Source organism: Ascaphus truei, chromosome 2 (genome assembly GCF_040206685.1).
Source record: "Ascaphus truei isolate aAscTru1 chromosome 2, aAscTru1.hap1, whole genome shotgun sequence".
NCBI lineage: Eukaryota > Metazoa > Chordata > Amphibia > Anura > Ascaphidae > Ascaphus > Ascaphus truei.
In genome coordinates this window covers 434,715,024-434,735,752 of record NC_134484.1, presented here as the reverse complement: position 1 = coordinate 434,735,752, position 20,729 = coordinate 434,715,024, and positions in this window count along the sequence as shown.

The window sequence follows — 20,729 nt, the reverse complement described above, 5'->3', positions numbered from 1 at the left end:
AAAGTGCTGATAAGTGGCTTATCGGCACCCGTCTGCCAATAAGTTTTTATCGGCAATAAAAATTGCCGATTTTTCCCACTTATCGGCACTTACTGAATCGGAAGGGCAAATTTGGCGAAAAAATTGCGATAAACGGCTTTTCGGCGCTTACTGCATGAGGCCCTATATCTCAGTACAGCATCAGGTTTATATACCAGAAGTCACATCTTTTGGCCAATAAGCACTCAGAGTGAAGGAGCCAATGATAGTTGATGAAAGAAACCAGCAGAAGAGTCCTTGGGAACATCTGGCCCAGATTGTGTTTCCACTAGTGCTTCTTGGCAGCCACAACGTCCAGTTTTGTTGAGAAGTATATTTGTTGCACTATAGGTCGCAGTGTAGTTTTTTCTTTTAATATGTAGTAATGTGTTTACTAAGGAATACAGATTAAATGTAGGTGACAACTGTGAAATGACAATTGTAGGCCTAATTTATAAATACTGTACATATATACAGTATATAGATGTAGCCAGGTTCCCCTTTTACCTTCTGGTCCTCGGGGATGGGGACGTCCGCAGAGGTTCACGGGTGGCGCCGGAGCTGCGGACGGACCCAGTTAATGCAGGGAGACATGCCGTTAGAGGCTGTGGGCTGTTAGTGGGAGAGCCGGAACCCCGGTGCTCCGTGGTGTACCCGGCAAGTGGGGGCCGCCATTGTGAATGCGCAGTACGATCCCCGGACATCCGCAGTTGTGATAGCTTATGGCAGTCATTATCGGCTCCACAAGGGACTACACATCCCATCACAGGGGCTGCTGATCAATTGGGGCAGCACAGCCAATCAGGCTGCAGGATCCCTGGCAGGGAAGCCTTAGGTTGGTGTGAACCAGGGACCACGCCAGTCAGGAGCAGGACAGCAAGGGGTGAGGTAAGGTCCAGGGAGAAGTGCTCCACTGGACTAAGCCAGATATACCCACAGATCCCAGCTAGACCCCGACAATCATTTCACTTGTTGTTGTGCTGTATGGAAGGCCCCAGATAGGGACTCTTTCCCATTAGCACATTAGTGTTATTGATTGTACACTGGTGACGGATGCCACGCGGTGAGCTGCAGCCAACAGTCTGGGACCAGACCACAGGAATTCTGATAGACATTTAAAGGGACACACTCCAGCAGGAGCTCCCACCAGAGACAGATGCCTGAAGACAAGGGTGAGAGAGGATCCAGCAGATCGTGGCATGGGAACACTTTGCTGTTCGGCGGATCCATTAGCCAAGTCGGCCTTGTCTGGCTTAAGACCAGGAAGATATCTGAAGTGCACCAACGGCCATATACAGTGGGTAGTAATACTCCACACACACTCTTTGGGTGGGCCTGTCTCTGTGGACACAAGTGTGGTAAGATGCCCAGGGCACCTCAGTACTTTGGGGGGGGGGGTCCACCAGGGTTGTGTTACAGTGTGGGTACAACATTGTGGGGCCTTGCATTATTGTGTTATACTATATATACTATATATACTATATGTGCTGTTATATATACGTTGTATATACGTTGTGTGTGTGTTCAGTAAATACTGCTTATACTGTGTGTATTTACTGACTATATATTGGTCCTGTGAGGGGTTACCGTGCTGCTCTGGGATACCTCTCAGGTGGAAGTGCTGCAATCAGAGAAGCGAGACCACTCTAGGATCCAAGCGGCGGAGGCTTAGGACTTCTGTGAGCCACAGATAATGGCAGCACTGGTAGTTTCCCTTAGTCACGGGGAAAAGGGGCTACATTTGGAGGCGCTGCTGAAATCTCAGACCTGGGGTGCCTGAGATTTTAGTACCAAATTAGAGAACAATATTTGTACCATCCAAAGAAGAGGTCCTCAAATGGGCGTTAACTTCCACGAACTTCCACGAACTTCCCCGCCACGTGGTCACAGTGGGGGACGTCCCAGCCGACACGCCCCAGAGTGAAGTCTGTGATCGCCTAAGACAAATCCTCAGTCTAGCCGACACACAGCCCATAGCCGAAATTGGGACCCTACCTTCCGTTGGAGCATACAAAAGAAAAATACGTGCGCCTGGTGATCAATTCGTGAAAACACTCACCGTACAGGGGATTGACAAATAAATCAAAGTGTGATTGAAAAATAAATTAAAAAGAAATACACCTTAATGATATGAATAAAATTAAATCCTATAAATATATACACTTAAAACCAATAATGGGTTGTGTGACATGAACCATTAGGAGTGAGAGGGGTTGATTGTGGCTATAAAACAAAAAATGGCAAACGGAGCCAAAATGACCCAAACCGATAAGCAGCTTCCAATGCAAGTTACCCAAACCTTGCTAGATAAGGACAACAAACAAACAAACAAACAGGGAAGCGCTATATGAGTTTGGATTAAGGCCCAGCAGCCACTTTATGTTGAAAAACACTAGTATACAAATGGGTAAATCAATGGACTAACCCTCCAGGCGCTCAGAATAAAGCATAGTCCTGCTGGTGAGCAATGATACAATAAATCACATAGACCCCGGCTGTATTCAATCGTATAGCAGTATAGAAAATGTATCCTTCCCTCCAACCGGCTCACCAAGAGCACTATGAGGCTGGAACACGGGAAACTCACGTATAATACTTGATGTCCGGTCTTTCAAATTGCTGTGCTGTATGCTCCCGCTCCTCCTGGATAGGCTGGGGTCTCTCCGTCGCAGGATCTCGTTGCTTCACCGCCAACCCGCTGCCCGCCGATGCGGAGGGTGGTCACCTGACCGGCGGCATGGATGGTGCTTCTGAGTGACGTCACGGCAGACCCGACAGCCAGGAACACCCAGCAGTGACTCGGCGTGCAGGCGCGCAGTGAATCAGCATGAATAATCTCTTAGAAAAAGCTCACAGAAAAACAAAATATATAAAGAAAAATTGCATAGAAATAAAATAACATAACATTTTAGTAAATTGATACATTATTGATAAACATTAAAAAATCCCAATGTTTATATAAAAAAATTTGTTTATATAAAAAAAAAATTTTATATAAATTTTTTTTGGTTCAAAACACTAAACAACACACAAAGAGTATACATAAATCTTGAATTAATTTACTCAATTGGACAATTCATCATTGAGTTTTGTGATATTCCTCAAATTGGCCTTAAATATATAAATAAATAAATGGCATACAATAAAAATGTGCTAAAAGTACTATACAACACACAAAGAGTATGTTATTTTATTTCTATGCAATTTTTCTTTATATATTTTGTTTTTCTGTGACATGAACCATTACATGGGGGTTGTGTTGGTGTGCACTGATACACCCAGGGCGTGATATTGTTAACTCATTGGAAGCCAATCAGGCTAATCAGTGACCACTGTCCTGAGGGGTATTTATAGTCCTCTCAAACACCCCCATGCTATCCCTGTTGAAAGCACGTCACGTGCTGAAACGCGTAGGAGGAGGAGCCTCGAGGGGTTGCAGTTCTTGTGCATCCCTGTCTCATTGCCCCAGTCCTGGTGGCTTGACGTGGAGTCCCTTTGGAGAGTGTACTGCGGAGGCTGTGAAGTTTTGAAGCTGTGTGGGGTGCGTGAGATTCGGCTCTCAGCCCCTGTGCACTCCAGTAGTTCCAGGCACTGGCCGGGAAGGGTTGGCGCGTCACGTCCGGCCGTGACGTCATACCCGGAAACCCGGTGCCCAGTGAGTAGTTCCATCCCTGGTGTGCGAGCCCAGGAGAGCTGTGGAGCGGTTTTTCTGCAGCAAGTGCTGTGAAGGAGGAAACAAAAGGAGCCACCAGCGCGAAGTGTATGAAGTCTGGGTGAGCGCTTTCCTCATTTGATGTCTAACGGCACCTTCCCATTTCTACACACTTCACTACCTGCACAGTTGGTAGCGCTTTCCATCTAAGCTACCACTCTGGATTTTAACCTCTCAAAGGCCACTCTTGCCCGAGTCTGTCATATCAGACAGGGGCATTAATTTGTACTCTCACCACCTGGACAATTTCTCTCTGGCAGAAACTTGTGCTATTTATTTTTATATTTTTGTGTATTTTACTCATGCAATTACATGTAAATTTTATATGTGTTTTTCAACATAAAGTGGCTGCTGGGCCTTAATCCAAACTCATATAGCGCTTCCCTGTTTGTTTGTTTATAGTAATAGTGGCCGTGGGCAACAAAAGCAGTGAAGAGTTTGCCCCCCGGGCCCTGTATTTACCGAACGCCCTGCCCACGGCTTGTCCCCTGATATACTCAGATCCACCCATCCCAATGGCAACTCTCAGTCAAGGAACCACACCAGAGGTAAGCTATCGGGCTGAATCCCCCTAGCTCTCATCTACACCCCGAGGGTATGGAACCAGCTCAGAGCAAGTGCATAGTTGCTTGTCCCCAAGGGGTTCGGAATTGGGGATAACACTACCACAACTGGTGGACACCCTGACACAATCTTCTTAGGCCCAAAATTACGTAAGCTTAGAGCCTTTTCTGGGATATCACCCACTCCCGTCGGGCGAAGAAGGATTTTAGGCCTGGAGAGAACATACTTCTAGCTAGAAGAGGTGCTAGAAGAATGGTCCTGCACAGAGGCTGTAAAGAGGCAATGGGTAATGGAGAGTCTACGACCCTAGCCTCTACAATGGTGAGCATGCACTGAGACCAAAATGCCGACATCTTGGCCCTGAGGATCATGGACTTATTGATGCAAATCTACGGTCTAGAAGAGGGAGAGTGAACTCTGGTCCAAGTTCTATAGTCTCCAACAGAAGAAAGGGGAAGACCTGTCTGCATTTATACAATGGATACAGCTGGTCCTATGGAAACTACGTACCCATGATATAATCCCAGCGCACACAGTGGATGAATTTCACCACAAACAGTTTCTCTGAGGAGCTACACCTACTCATCATATAGTCATTATGATCCGGTGTTCTCTGCTTCAAGGATCTCTTCCTACATTCGATGAGCTATTAGGCCTGGTGAAAGGGCACGAAGCCTATACTCACCTTCATACTCCTAAGAAATCCAAAGAGTCCCGCAAAGAGGAGACCAAAGGGGCGTTGGCCCCGAAGTCCAAGGAAACCAAAGTACAGAGGATAACCCTCATTCAAGGGCGTCTGCCTCCATATCCAGGATGCCCTGAAGAGCGACCCCTACTTCTAGTGCCGGTGCAGGCCAAAGTAACCATTGTTACACCTTTGATCAAGAAGGTCACTTTGCAAAGGATTGCCTGAAGTCAAGGACTCCCACTCCGGGAGCTATGGCCTTCACAGTGCAGACGACTGGACAGCCCTCCAAGTCCTTGGAAAGCACCCCAGCGCCCAACTCCGAAGAATCTAAGTTCCAAATTGGAAGAGCGTCGGGAAATATTCTTCACCAGCGAGATGGATGTGAGCTGCAGCAAGAACACCCAGCAGACGATCCGGCTGAATGATGATACGCCATTCTGGAAGCATTCCAGACGCATCGCTCCCAGAGATGTGGAGGATTTGAGGGATGTCCTGAAGGAGATGGAGAGGCAGTCATCGTAACGGAGTCCCGTAGCCCCTATGCCTCCCCGATCGTGGTAGTATGAAAGAAGAATGGGTCCGTCAGCCTGTGCGTAGACTACCGGACCTTGAACCATCATATGGTACCAGATCAGTTCATTTTGCAAAGGATAGAAGAAATCCTCAGCACCCTGTCGGGAAGCCAGTGATTCAGCGTGCTGGACCTGAGGTCTGGGTACTACCAGGTGTCGGTATCGCCGCCATTTTTAAATCATCTGCGTCACGTGACCAGGGGATTTAAATAATGAAGGAGATACTGGCACCCCATATCTGGGCCTGTAACTCGAGAAGCAAGGGGTCCCTGAGGCTGAAATCAATGCGGTTCATCTCAGGAGACCCCCTTCTCCACACATTATTAATTAAAATTACATTAAAGCAGCTTCATTACCTTAGCGGATAGCCGCTAAGGCAATGAAGGGGTTAAGGCACAATAGCAGGTTTATTGAGGACAGAGGGGGTGAGTGAAGTGGGTACTTGGCCCTTTATTCACCCCCTCTGCCCCCAATAAACATTACAATATGTACTAACCACCAATACACAACCCAACCCCCTGTGCCCCCACATAAAACCATAATTAATTTTTTAATACACAGAATTGATACCAGTACATTATGGGCATGATAAGCCACTATAGCAGTCAAAGGCCCCTAATAAAAAAGCATGAAGGCCAAAAATACACAATAATAAAACATATACACAAGCCATTAGATTGTATTTTTTAATGCATTCTTGCTGGCATCGGAGGACATGGACCTGCAGTATGCTGATGAGGACACCTTTCATGATGGCAGGGGTAAGTAGAAAGGTTTATTTACTTTATTTATGCTGGCTCACTAATGTATGATTTAATTATGGGCAAATTAACTATTATCCATTTCTGGATAATAGTTATTTTGCCCATTACTGTACTGTATGTATTGAGGGGGGGAGGAGGTGTATATATTGCAATGTATTCCAAATTATTTTTTTTCAACAGGATTGGTACTGCAGGCCAGTGGGGACCCATCGGGACTACCGGACACTCACCAGGACCACCCGAGGGGACAACCCGTGGATCCCCAGACACATGTGAGGACCACACAGGGACCCCTTTGGGGTTCCCAGACACCCACGTGGACCACGGACAGCTGCAGGCACCACCCAGGGACCTCCGCCAGCCTCTGGTATCAATCCTGTGTATAAAAAAAAAATTATGGTTTTATGTGGGGGCACAGGGCATGGGTGGGTTGTGTATTGGTGGTTAGTTCATATTGTAATGCTTATTGGGGGCAGAGGGGGGGAATGAATGACCAAGTACCTGCTTAACTCACCCCCTCTTCCCCCAATAAAGCTGCTGTTGTTCCTTAATCCCTTCATTGCCTTAGTGGTTAGCCGCTAAGGTAATGAAGTTGCCTGTAAATGCATTTTTATTGCATCGGATTGATGCCGGGGGTCTCCGGTGCTGAACATGATGGATATCGGAGCCTCCCGGCATCACTCCGATTCAGGAAAAATGCTTTTGTTTTTCTAAGTCTCGTCTCGCCGCTTCTCGGCAGCTTCTCATCTTCTTCATGCAAACTTTTCCTGGCGGGACGATTTTGATAGGAAATCTCTATTCTAGATCCGTGATTTGCCTCAATAAGGTAATCGGGGCTACTAGAATTGCACGAGTTTGAAAACCTGCCGATAAGTGGCTTATCGCCGCTCGTTTGGTGTTTTTTTCCCTCTGGAAAAAAAATTGCAGAAAATTTCTATTTTCGCAATTTTGGGGGGTTTACTGAATTGCTGTAGGCCTTTTTGGCAATAAGTCGTCGATAAGTGGCTTATCAGTGCTTAATGCATATGCCCCCATGACTATAAACTAGTCAAAATGCCTAAAATCACAACTTTCTACCGTCTACCAGAGGTACACAAGGAAAAGACACCACCATCAGGGACGCTCAATAGTTTTGGACAACAGCAATATTAGAGAAAGGGCGAGATCATATGTTGATCAATTACTTAGGTCCATATCATTACTTTCCTATCTTAAAGATTATAAGGGAATGGATCTGTGCTCATGCTTTCGATTTGTTGATAGTGGAAATAGAAATATCTTAACCTCCTTGCAGCTACTGCTTGCAGGAGCCCTACCAGCTCCTAAATATTCCAGCGAAGAAAAACTCAGTGGACAAGACAGGAAAAAAGAAACAGAGAGCGCAGCAGAGGTAAGTATAAAATGTGTATAAAACGAGTAAGTAGAAACTTAAAATTCAAGTAAAGTGAGGTCAGTGGTTTAGCATTACCTAGTGCTATTTGCTATTCAGAACGCTGGAAGTGTGATGCGTGTTGACTTCAAGACCCTTGCGCTAGGACCACCTGTGTATTATCAATGATTCTACAATTCTGGGGTGCGTTTCCAGTGAATGATTCCTGGCATGTAGGAGCCTAGTGTATCTCCAATGGGCTCTGTCAGGTACTGCGGCAGGAACTGGATCAAATTAGCTGTGGAAGGAACGCTACACATTTCACACTATAGAGTGCTTCATCAGAGGTTCACGCTACAGATCAATGTCCAGTTTAATATACCCCCGGCACAGAGGGGCTTGTTAGGACTGATTAAAAAGTGAAAATTATATGTATATAATGAACCATATTAAAATACAATACACTTATACAGGCAGTCCTCGTTTTACAACGCTTCGCTTTACAACGAATGGCTTATCCAACGCTATGCAATGCATACCTATGTTCAGTTATACAACGCCAAAACGGCTTTTCCAACGCTCTTACAACGCTTTGCAAAGTTGTTTATATGTATATAATATATATATAATATTATATTATACTATATAATATATTATATATATATAATATAACAAAATATAATAATACAGTATATACACTATATAATTTATGTGTGTGCTGCATATCTTATTGCCTGCATAAAATATTTTGTGTGTTTTAGCATTAAAAATGCCTTCAGGAACGGAACCTTTCATTTAAACAGTGTTCCTATGGGAAAACGTGTTTCGCTTTAAGACGTTTCGCTATCCAACGCCATTTTGAGTAACGCATTGTGTCAGATAACCGAGAACTGCCTGTACACACAATTACAACAATACATACTAAATACCAGGACATATTTTAATACAATTTTAAGTTGAAAAGTAAACGATTTAAAACACAATAAGGACTATATTAAAGGACTAGAGAAAAAAAAGGGGGGGAAGGGGGAGGGAGGGTGGAAAAGCATGGGATATTAGTGAAAACGACAAGGTGAAGAAAAAAGGGGGGGGCAGGTTACTAATGTAGAAGTGGGACATGACTGTTAATGTTGGGGAAATAACAGTTCCAAACCATCATGTTGCTCAATGTAACAATACAAAGACACATCAACACAGGATCATAACTGTTGTTAATTAGTTAAACTCAGACAAAATCACATAAAATATCCAGAATAGAATCTAATAGGGACCCAACATCTTATAACATGAAATCTGGTTATATATATGCACATAAGGAGAGATTCATACTTAAGGGGGAGGGGTAGGGGAGATATTCCCTCCCAACAGCTCTAATAATCAATATGTGGTATGTTGGTGCTACAATCTGGGTTAACACACACATTGATCTTCCAAAAAATCAGGGGAGCTTGTCTCATAGCCATAAAAATAAAAAGAACATTACATAGTGCAATAATGTTTTAAATCAGTGATTTGTGCAAAAAAGGCTCAAAAATTACTACTCACATTGAAGTAATCAAAATCGGGCAGTCATCCAACTTAAGGGGTGGATGCACCCTGTGTATATGCAGCAGCCACCAGCCCCCAACCCCCAAGGAAAAAAGAAGAGACCATATAGTGCAGATGGTATTATATTAAAACAGGGAATACAAAAATGAAGGCTTACACTTCATATGAATTAAGTAGGCAGTATTGAAATGCGGATAACTGGTGCTCAGCTGGTCGCGATTCTCTGAGTTCCTCGCTCTCCTCTGCTCAACCGGAAACACTCGGGTCCACGCCGGGGCTCCCGTCACATCACTTCCGATGCAGTGGGAACCAATGGATCTGATGGTAGGAGTGGATCCTCAGTGTTCTTCCTCTCTGGTGTGGGCTGAAACACTCTACGTGTTTCACTGTTACTTCTTACGGCTTCATCAGGAGTATCTATTGGCTGCTAGACTGGGTATTAAGTACTCTAAACCCCTCCCTCTTAATTATATTCTATTGGCCAATCAATGTGATGTCATACAGTAGGTAAACAGAGTGGGTGGCCGTAGCTTATTAAATACAACCTCTTTTCTTTAAAAAGAGGCAGAATTTACACACATAGTTGCCTAATGTGGCAGATAAATGAAAACAACCTCCTTTCTTGATTTCAAAAAAGGGGCACAATTTATACATATATTAGCCTAATGTGGCATATGAACAAACAAAGTATCAGCATAATAAAATTATATAAAAAATTATATAAAAATGTTTAAAATTATATAAAAAGGTTTAAAATTATTTTAAAAGGCTCAAAAATCCTAATCTAGAGTTAATTTTATTCAGGACGATTGTGGTGTTTCTCAAAAGAAAAGGAGACATAAAAGGAAACACAATTAATGTAATATCACAGATAATATAATTATAACATCGCAAAAGATCATACCTTATATTCGATATACAGAACCTCTAAGAAACACTCCCAATTCGATATCCACATTGAGTCCCCCAGGGGTTAGGGTTTTCAATGTGAAAATCCAATAGGTCTCTCTTTTTATTAGCTGGACATTGCGATCCCCTCCCCTCCAATGGGGTAGAACTTTTTCTAGGACCGTAAATGTCGGCCCTGTGGGATTTCCTTGATGATATTTAATGAAATGATCTGACAAGAGATGTGTATTAACTCCCCTCCTAATGTTTCCTAGGTGTTCAAGAATTCTAATTCGTACATCTCTAGAAGTTTTTCCTATATACTGTAATCCAAAGGGACATGTGATCATATATATTACATAATCAGTTCTACAGGTGACATGATGTTTTATGTAATATTTTTCTTTTGTCACATGGGAAGTGAATGTAAATGTATCCTTTGCCCTGTATTTACAAGCTTTGCATACTGTGCATCCATAAAAACCTTTAACTTTAGGTAACCAATTATTTTCTACATTTTCTTTTATTTTAGGTAACGAGCTCGGAGCCAGATGAAAGGCTAATTAGCCTTTCTAAATATAACCGTCGGCACTTCAGGAACCATGTCACCCAATATCGTGTCATTCCGTACAATGTGCCAATGCTTCTTGATGATATTAACAATTTTATATGAATCTTTATTAAAATTTGTCAAAAAAGAAAAACTGAATTTATCCTTATTAGTTTTATTGAATTCTTTTTCACTATTTCTCCCTGTGTACAATAATTTTTCCCTATTCAAATTCCGTGCTTTAGTAAGGGCACTTATTAAATTACCCGGATTATACTTTCTATCCAAGAATCTGTTTTCCAATATCTTAGATTGTTACTCAAAGACATTAAGATCTGTGCAATTACGTCTTACATTGCTTAAAATTGCACTAAATTGGCCATATGGCACATTGCTTAACCAACTAGGATGGTGACAACTAGAGGGCTGGATGTAATTATTACTGTCAACCTCCTTGTAGAAGGTTTTAGTTTTCAAACATCCTTCTTCCACAAAGATAGTCAAATCAAGTAAGTTGACAGAATGTCTACTATAGTTACATGTAAATTTTAAGTTGGAATCATTATCATTAATATATTCAATAAATCTAAGAAGACTTGCTTCTTCACCTCTCCAAACAAAAATAACATCATCGATGAAACACCGCCATAGGACCAAATTTGCACCCAGTTCAGGAATAGACCAAATGTAGTCTTCTTCCCATATTCCCATGAATAAATTAGCATAGCTGGGTGCAAATTTGGTACCCATGGCGGTTCCACACTGCTGTAAATAAAATGTATCCTCAAACCAAAAATAATTGTTCCGTAAAATAAAAAGGATACTGTCTAAAATAAAATTAGCGTGTTCTTGGGATAAGTCTTTGTCTTTTGTTAACACTCTATCTATAGCCTCAAATCCCTGAATATGTTCTATCGATGTATATAATGAGGTGACGTCCCCAGTAACTAGAAAACAATCTCCATTCCATTCTTGACTTTCCAAGATCTTCAGTATATCAGTTGTATCTTTTAAATGTGACTAAAGCCCCGGTACATATTTCTGGAGATAAATATCAATATACGCTGATAAATTTGATGTTAAAGAATCAATACCGGCAATGATAGGCCTGCCCGGAAGGTTAATGAGGCTTTTATGTAGTTTTGGAAGATAGTAGAATATTGGTCTTATAGGGTTTTCTTTCCACAAAAAATTGTATTCTTGCTCTGACAATATTCCATACATTCTACCTTGATCTAATAATAGCTTTAATTAAACCTTAAATTCACAGGTAGGATCTTTTGACAATTTTTTATATGTCGTACTATCTTCCAAAATTCTATTTGATTCTTTTATATAGTCGCATCTATTTAAGATAGCTACCCCCCCTCCCTTGTCAGCCTGTTTTATAACTATATCTCTATTTTCTGTTAGATCTTTAAGAGCTTCTCTTTCATTTTTATTTAGATTATGGCAATATTTTTGCTCTTTTTTCGTTAATTCTTCAAAGTCTTTCAGAATCAGCTGTGAAAAAACATCTAATTTTTTCATTTACATGTTTTGGGTAGAATGTCGATGGAAGTTTAAGGCCTGAATGTTTTAGATAAAGCTGTGTATCTGCTTCTTCCATATCATTTTCTTTAGTCTTTTTATTTAAGTTTTCTACTTCTTTATTCTGAAAAAATCTCTTAATAGTGAGTTTTCTTAAGAATTTTTGAGCGTCAATAAAAAGTCCAACGTTATTTGGGCCCACTGTAGGGGCAAACTTTAGACCTTTGGAAATAAGACTTTCTTCAGATTTTGTTAAAATTTTGGAACTTAGATTAAAAATGCTGTTCTTTACTTTGTCATCTTTCTGGCATATCTTTGTTTTCTTTCTCCCGCTCTTTCTTCTGATCTTCCTCTTCTTGCTTTTGGGTCTTTCTCCATCAGTGGATGAAACCGATTTGAGGAAGACCCTTCCCATAAAAAATCCCTGTCTTCTCTTCTAGGTGCATTATCTGAGAACAAGTTTTCTTTTCTTGCTTTTCTCCTTTGTGCTCTATTTGCCCTATCTGAATCTCCAACATAAGTATTATCTTGACTGTATGTTCTTTTTTGAGTTTTTTCTTGAGATCTCCCTGTTTTATCTGAAGATTTAGAAGGCACTTTTCCTTGTTTTACTGGGGATCTTTTCTCCCTTTCAGTATTTCTCCAATTACCTCTTTCTTGATTTGATTTGTCTGATACTGTCTGTTTCTCTCTCTCTTTCTCTTTATCTATCTCTCTCTTATCCTCAATGTCATCATTTGAATCTTTTGACTTATCTCTATTCTGATTCTTTTTTGAAAGTTTTTTTGAAAAATAACTCTCTTAATATGTTTTCTAGGTTGCCCATTAATATAGTCGTCCTTATCCCTTTTATATTTTTTTTACTTTATTTAGAATGAGTTCTTTCTCAATTTTATCAATTTTGGCCTGTAATGTTTTATCCTTTTCTTTAAAGGAAGCTGTTTCTGCCAATGTACCAATCCTTTCTTGAATTGTATCTACCTCGGTATTAATTTCAATTAGATGTTTTTTTTGTTGCTTAATTATAAGATATGATCATGAGAGCTTTTTTCTAGGATTTGATACCATTTTTCCAAAAATGATTCACCCTCCAAGTCAAAAGATGGATCTTTATATAACCCAACCCTCTAGGCGGGTCCTCTCAACATGTTTCGCCCAATAGGACAATAGGCTTCATCAGGAGTATAGGACCCCCCTCCCCTTTCTCACTTTATATACTAGAGTTAATTAATAAATTAACCCTCGAACTGCATCATAGAGTATCAGGACCATCATATAAGATAGGGGTTTCAGGGGACTATTAATTAAGCACTTATAAGCATATTTATTATAAAAGATATGTTAAAAGGTATTTTAAAACCAAAATTAAAAATATAATTTATATATCAATGGATATATAAATATATAAATATATATATAGCCCCTAGGGTGGAGGGTTTTTAACTTGTGAATCCAAAAGGATTCTCTTTTGATTAGATCTAAATTTCTGTCACCCCCTCTCCAGTGTTGTTTAACACTCTCTATTGGCATATATGTCAAACCCCTAGGGTCACCTTGGTGTTTCTCCAGAAAGTGGTTTGAGACACTGTGAGTAACCAAGTTACGCTTAATGCTACTTAGATGCTCTAATATCCTTGTCCTAACCAGTCTCTCTGTTTTACCGATGTATTGGAGTTTGCACGGGCATTCCAGGATGTATATCACATGGTCTGTTCTGCATGTTAGACAGGACTCTATTTTGAAAATTTCATTTGTGATATTTGAACTGAATTCAGTTTTTTTACTAGATTTGAATTCACATGCCCTACAGGTGCTACACCCAAAAAAACCTTTTCCACTTTGTAGCCAACCATTTTGGTTAGAACTCTCTGTCTTAAGTGCACTTGGTGCAAGTTTGTTCTTGAGATTGGTGGTCCTTCTGAAAATAACATCAGGTCTTTCTTGGATGACATAGCCCAAGATCGGGTCATTTTTAAGTATGTTCCAATGTTTGGTTAAAATGTTTTGTATCTCCTTCGCTTCCCCACTATAGTTTGTGAGAAATGCAAGTCAAACTTCTTATTCCTCTCTTTGGTTTTAATCCTAGGTTTCAAAAGTTCTTCTCTGTTTGTAGAGTCAACTTTTCTAAGTACATCGGTGAACACCAGTATTGTTTCAGCGCCTATTTTACACTATCACTTTGTCACATTTGCTTGTCTTTTGGTGTTTTGGGCTGCAGACTACTAGGTAAAATATGGAATCAACTAGAAATAGTCTAAATGTATTCTCAAAAAGGCTATTGAGAAATGTGAATTTTGATAAAGAAATAGAAGAGGATGTCACAGTAGAGGAAAGCGTGGGGCATATGATTGAAGTAGAATTTGTCAAATTAGAAAAATTATTAGTGAAAGATACGAGAAAATGGCTGGATGTGGTATTTTTAGAGCTATAAAAGATTTGCAATAGAATTCCTAGGTGCTTGAGGATTCCGATAAATCCCTCATTTGATCTAGAAGACACAGAATTCCTCAAAGTATGGAACGAGGTCCTAGATAATTGTTCCCATACATTAATTGATCTAATTATTAAACAACAGAGATCACACTTGAAAATACTAGGGGAAGAGATAGATGTAATTCAGGAGGTACTTATGCCACTAATAGATACCCCCGAATTTATAGAAAAGGATACAGCTTTGCAAAAGAAATTAGGTTCTCTAGAAAAAGAGGTAGAATCTTCCAAAATGCGTAAATTTATACGAGATGAGGAAGATTACAATAAGGGGGAACAAAGAACATGGAAGAAAAACAGAACAAATAAGAGACCATGGGGAAGGGGGAAGAGCAGAGAGAAGGGAGATTATAATAGATCACATAAGCAACAATTTTGTTAATAAGGATTTTAAAGAAGGAAATGACAATGGAAGTAGGGATAGAACAAATTCAAAGGAAGGAAGATCAAAAATAGAGGGAGATAAAAAGAATAAATCAACCCATAGGGATATACCTAAAACTGCTCAGCAAGAAAGGGATAGGTCCAATTATATCCCAATTAATGAAGAAAAAAGAGACAAAAGAGAAAAAGACAAATTATCAAAGGTAAATCACTCTCCAATTAATAAAATAATTAATTCCTTTGAAAAAAGAGAGAGAGAGATGGAAGTCCTAGGAGGAACCAGAGGGATAGTGATTTTTTAGGGGAGGGACCTTCCACTTTATGGGACAAGGAAATAAAATCTCACCACAAACCAGAGAAAGACCCAAAGGGATCATCACTAAAAAAGAAATCGACATTCCGAGGAAAGAGGGGGAAAAGAAGGAGAAAGAGATTACAAAAGTGAGAGATAGTAATATTTTTAACTTGAGCTCAGTACCCCTAACAACTGCCCAAGAGAATGTCATTTCTAAGGGTCTGAGTTTTGCACCAATGAAGAATCATAGTACATTTAATCTCTTCATAGATGCAAACAAATTCCTTCAAAAAATGACTATTAAGAGGTATTTCTTAGGAAAAGAGTTACATCCCAGATATGATGAAACAACACCCCCAGTAGTTTTGGAAGAAAGACGCATTATCCATACAGATTTGAAACCAAAATCTACTTTTTACCCCTATGCTGCCAAGGGTGAGCATTTAGAAGTCTTTTTTAATATGATTAATAAGGAATTTGAGGATTTGGCCACCAGTAAAACAAAGTTGAAAAATAACTTGACTAAAGATGAGAAAATTGCACTTAAACATTTAAGTGACAATAAAAACCTCGTGATCAAACCGGCAGACAAGGGAGGGGGGGTAGTCTTGTTAGACAGAGAAGATTACCACAGAGAGGCACTCCGATTGTTGGGAGATACATCTACGTATGTAAAACTTAATACCAACCCGACCAGACAATTCACAGAAGAGTTGAAAACCCTTCTGGATGAAGGGAAAGAATCTGGAGTACTTAATGAAAATGAGTTTAAATTTCTATACAGTGACAGAATACAAAATTACCAGTTTTTTATTATTTGCCGAAAGTACACAAGAGTGTAGTCAATCCCCCGGGCCGACCCATAGTCTCGGGGATTGACTCACTAACGGCTAATCTGTCACTGTATATTGATATATTCCTCCAGAAGCATGTAGTTCAGCAGAAGGCATACCTAAGAGATACTACTGATATAATAAACACTGAGTAAATTGAAATGGGAGCAACATTTTTTGATGGCCACATGTGATGTGACATCACTTTATACCATAATTCAGCATGATAAGGGATGTGCAACAGTAAGAAAAGTACTATCAAAAGATGAGGATCTTACAGATATACAGATCAACTTCATTATAGATGGGATCAGATTTATTTTGGACCATAATTATTTTTGGTATGATGAAGAGTACTATCTTCAAAGATGTGGAACGGCGATGGGGACCAGGTTTGCTCCCAGTTATGCCAACCTGTTCATGGCCATCTGGGAGGACGAGGTGATCTGGCAGGGTGGCGACTGGGGGTCTGACCTGGTCCTCTGGCGTTGTTTCATAGATGACGTGTTTTTAATTTGGAGGGGAGGCCAGGACACTATGGAAAAGTTTTTAGAGTCATTGAATAACAATGAGAAGAATCTAATATTTATTAGTCACTACAGCTCTCTAAGTGTCAATTTTTTGGATCTTTTGATATTCATTGAGGAGGAAAATATAAAAACAAAGACCTTCTTTAAAGACACGGACAAAAATAACTACATATTGAGATCCAGTTGTCATTTGCCCAGGTGGATGGATGGGGTCCCGCCTGGGCAATTCACAAGGCTCAAAAGGAACTGTAGTGACTCAGTAACCTTCTCGATGCAAGCAGAACATCTAAAACAGAGGTTCCTAGATAAGGGATATAAAGTAGAAAAATTAAACACTGCACTTAGAAAAGTTGACTCTACAAACAGAGAAGAACTTTTGAAACCTAGGATTAAAACCAAAGAGAGGAATAAGAAGTTTGACTTTGCATTTCTCACAAACTATAGTGGGGAAGCGAAGGAGATACAAAACATTTTAACCAAACATTGGAACATACTTAAAAATGACCCGATCTTGGGCAATGTCATCCCAGAAAGACCTGATGTTATTTTCAGAAGGGCCACCAATCTCAAGAACAAACTTGCACCAAGTGCACTTAAGACAGAAAGTTCTAACCAAAATCGTTGGCTACAAAGTGGAAAAGGTTTTTTTGAGTGTAGCACCTGTAGGGCATGTGAATTCAAATCTAGTAAAAAAACTGAATTCAGTTCAAATATCACAAATGAAATTTTCAAAATAGAGTCCTGTCTAACATGCAGAACAGACCATGTGATATACATCCTGGAATGCCCGTGCAAACTCCAATACATCGGTAAAACAGAGAGACCGGTTAGGACAAGGATATTAGAGCATCTAAGTAGCATTAAGCGTAACTTGGTTACTCACAGTGTCTCAAACCACTTTCTGGAGAAACACCAAGGTGACCCTAGGGGTTTGACATATATGCCAATAGAGAGTGTTAAACAACACTGGAGAGGGGGTGACAGAAATTTAGATCTAATCAAAAGAGAATCCTTTTGGATTCACAAGTTAAAAACCCTCCACCCTAGGGGCTTAAATATGGAAATTGATGTTGCCCCGTTTTTAAGATAAAGGTCTTTTATTACACTGTCATTATGGTTTGGTTTTAATGCTTCTTTTCCTACACCTTTTATCCCGCTTCTCCTGCAGGTATCCATGCGCCGTTTTTACTGTTTACACATCATTTATGTTTTACTCAGATGTTCATTTGAATAGAAGGTTATTTTATCCTTCTGCTGCTACTTTGCAATTTATGCTCTTTTGTTGTTGTGTTAAAATCTGCATTTTCTGTGAGATATTTTTCTGTGAGATATTTTACTCATTTGATTAATGTTTATGATTGTTTATGATTGATTGTTCTATTATGAGGTATTCACACCATCATATAACTCTATCCTAAAAGTCATAGATTATTCCATTCCATTGATATATAAATTATATTTTTAATTTTGGTTTTAAAATACCTTTTAACATATCTTTTATAATAAATATGCTTATAGGTGCTTAATTAATAGTCCCCTAACACCCAGCTGAAACCCCTATCTTATATGATGGTCCTGATACTCTATGATGCAGTTCGAGGGTTAATTTATTAATTAACTCTAGTATATAAAGTGAGAGAGGGGAGGGGGTTCCTATACTCCTGATGAAGCCTATTGTCCTATTGGGCGAAACATGTTGAGAGGACCCACCTAGGAAGTGTGTGGATTGGGCCAGCAAACTGCCTGTCAAACACCCATACCGGAAGTGACGTGACGGAGTTCAGCACCCGAACCGGAAGTAACGTATCGCGGCACAGAATACACTGGAGGTGATGCTACGGAATACCACGGGATACAGGAATCTCTGGAGGTGATTCTGCGGGCACCACGAGACCAGAATCGGAGGTGCAGAGAGCTGAACTGACCCTAGAAGTGAATCCAGCATCTACACGGTGTATAGCAGACGAGCAGCTGCGGTGCGGTGAGCGGTGAGCGGTGGTCACATCCCAACACTCCTGTGTCACTTTTTATAGTGTGTTTATTTTTTATATTGTAAGTGCACATTTTTAAAACTACATCATAAAGTTTACCCTTTTATACTGATCTGCACCATGGACATTTCTTTTTATTGTACATACGAGCCAAGTCTCCTCAAACATTGTTCAATTGAACCTACAGTCTGCACTTAGATTGTGTTTTTTTCTTTGTTGTTTTTTCCTTTATGCTCCCCCTGGGTTGTGAGAACATATATCGACCATCTGGGACCAGCGAAGACAGTCCCTTCCAGAGGGTTTGAGCAGGGGTCACAACTATATATAATATTTTTTCCACTATTATTAGTCACTTATATCCACGCTCAAAAGTTAGTTTAAGTATTCTTATGCACTTTTTATATTATTCACTTATACATCGGTGAACACCAGTATTGTTTCAGCGCCTATTTTACACTATCACTTTGTCACATTTGTATAGGACAGGAGTCCATTCATTTATTATTTTTAGACTAAGTCAGCTTATGTAAATCAGAGCTGAAGTGCAAGTCATTCGGGACTACATTAAAATGTGGCCGAAGTGCAGGAAAAAATTAATCATGCACTAACCTCAGTATACTGTACAGCTGTTAATAGTGAAATAAATTTATATTTTATTTACAAAACTTCTTAAATTGATCATACCAAGTTCAGTAAATTGCCTCTATGAACCAATATATTAGGTTTATACAGCTTTGCTTATCAAAAGCATTGCTTTGCACTCTCTTTCCATCTAGATTTTTTAGAAAAAAATGGTCTATAAATGTTTATTTTTAATGAGATATGTCCCATGTTTGTAGACTTAAATATCAAGTGATCTCGAGGCAAATATTTCCTTGAATTTTTTCCTTTCTCACATATTATGAACTCTGTAAAATGCTATGTACAAATTAAATAAGCAGTTTTTTTCATTCAATAACTCACTACTTTGCGAATTCAAGGTGTTGCGAAAGATAAGAATTCTAAATGAGAAAGAAGAGCTTGATGTGACTTCCACATCAGGCAATTTCACTTTCTGAAACTGACTTATCTGAAAGATTTTTGTTGTATAGTAACTGAAGCAGCAGTGCAGTAAACTACAGGTAGTGCTGAATCGACTTAAAGAAATACAACAACAATATTTTATTTCTTCTAGAAAAAAATCAAATCCAATTTTTCAATTTGTTTTGCAGCATGCTTACTATGAAAATATATGGCTGCATACTTGAAGGTAACCATAACACATAATATGAACTTGATTAGCAGATTTTTTTCACTAATATAGTACATAATAAAAAAAATTCACAAGGACACAGCATTTCATTAATCTCATTGTAACAGGGGATTTATCCCTGTTCAGTAATGTTCCTTTAATCTAGCAGTGTGGTAGTTAATTACTAAACATCACCTGCCTGATTAGATTGTTTACAAAAAGCCTGCCTTTGAGACAGGAAGTGAGAACTCTCCTTTGCTCATGTGTGAGCTGACCTTTGGAGACAGAGCAGTGTTTTTGAGTCTCACAGGAGAGACTGACTAAAAGAACACCCATCTCTGGAGCTGACCGGTCTTGAGCTCTGAAGCTGAACCAGGAAGTGAGATTTTTCCTCCAAGAAACAGATAAGACTTTTATTCTTAAGAGACTGCTTATATCTGCTTATTTCATGCTATGTTTGGGGCTGGGGAGAAATGCTTGACTACGGAGATGTGAATTGATTGCATAGTGTTTTCACTAGAAATACTCCCAATTGAACGGAAGCTTTGCCCCCCCCTTGTTTGGATGTTTTCCTGATAAAAAGGAAAAGGCACAATAAAGCCTTATTATAATTTCACATTATAAAGCCTTCTAATTGCGTACCTCTGTGAACGTCCGTCCACATACAGTAGAGGCAACTCTTATTCGAACAAAAACCATTGGCAATTCCCCCAAAAAAACAGGAAACACCCAGGTACATTCTGAATACATGCCTTAAACTTTCCTTAAACTA